The sequence below is a fragment of the Atta cephalotes genome (genome assembly GCF_000143395.1).
Source record: "Atta cephalotes unplaced genomic scaffold scaffold00011, whole genome shotgun sequence".
NCBI lineage: Eukaryota > Metazoa > Arthropoda > Insecta > Hymenoptera > Formicidae > Atta > Atta cephalotes.
The window spans coordinates 2,879,983-2,881,330 of NW_012130075.1; positions in this window are offsets into that span (position 1 = coordinate 2,879,983).

A 1,348-nucleotide genomic window follows, 5' to 3' on the forward strand; every position below is an offset into this window, starting at 1 on the left:
GAGAGAGAGAGAGAAGCGTGATGAAGACCAGAACTTATCGCATATTTGTCGCTGCAATATTATAAAATAAACCATATTGTTATTAATAAAATGCCTTTTATTGTTAATTGTTGCAATTATTATCCTTTAATTATTACCCACTTCTCCGATTACAAATGCCACAGATAATTCAAAAGAATATCGCACGGGAAATATCTGGAGGGAGATAGTTGGATAAGTTGGATTGATCAAGAAACAAAGGCCATCCTTTTGTTCAACGTGTGCAATCGCATATATTTATGTACGTTTAGTTTACAATATTTACATCACAGGACATTCATATTGAATGATTTTACATGACTATTGAGATTACTATGAAAGATACTTTCATTTCAAGCATTGTTACGCGACGCGAATGAAATTCCGTCGACGACGCGACGGTGATGACGTTCAGGGCACTTATTATGTAACTGTTCGCGATTCCGATCAGAATAAGTTTTAGACTCGCGAATTTAAAAAAAAATGTTAAGCGTCATAGTGATAGAATGGTAAATAATGTAAGTAAAAAAATATTTATTTTCTAATTTTATAATAAAAAGGATAATACAAAAATACGTAAAAAAATAAAATTATAACGAGTAATAATAAAGTAAAATAATTATGTCAATCTTCAATCTTAAATATAATAATTCTTACGTAAATAAATTACGTAAACAAGTTAATTTTCATCATACAATTTTGTTAAACATGCTAATAATAATATTACTTAATATATATTATTTATTTACATTAAGTAATATTATATATTATTTATTAATACATATTAATATAATATTAATTACATAATATAATAACTTAATCTGCAACATGCTGAAGATGAGTCTGTCACTTTAATATAATAAAAATTATATATATTTAACATTAAGAGTTAATAAATTTTTAATAAATTTTTTCAAATAACATGTTCAAAATTAAAAATTTTTCGATCATTTTGGATACAATTCGAATGTCTATGATAACAAATCAAATGACGAGAAATGGAATCATTCCGAACGGAATCATTTTCAAATAGATTCATAATAGGTGTCCTACGTATCCGCCTCTCTTTTATGCCTATGTTCGCTTTAAAGGCTTCGTTAAAGCGATTCCCTCTTGGTTGCATCAGGTATCGATACGAAAGAAAGAATAGAGAGACGAAGGAGAAAGAACGAGTACAAAATCACAATTCACACACAACCAAGAAAGAGATAGGCAGACAGATCGATTCAAAATTGCAGACAAAGTTACACACGCATACGCACGCACACGCACATACATGCACATAACACACACACACACACACACACACACACACACACACACACACACA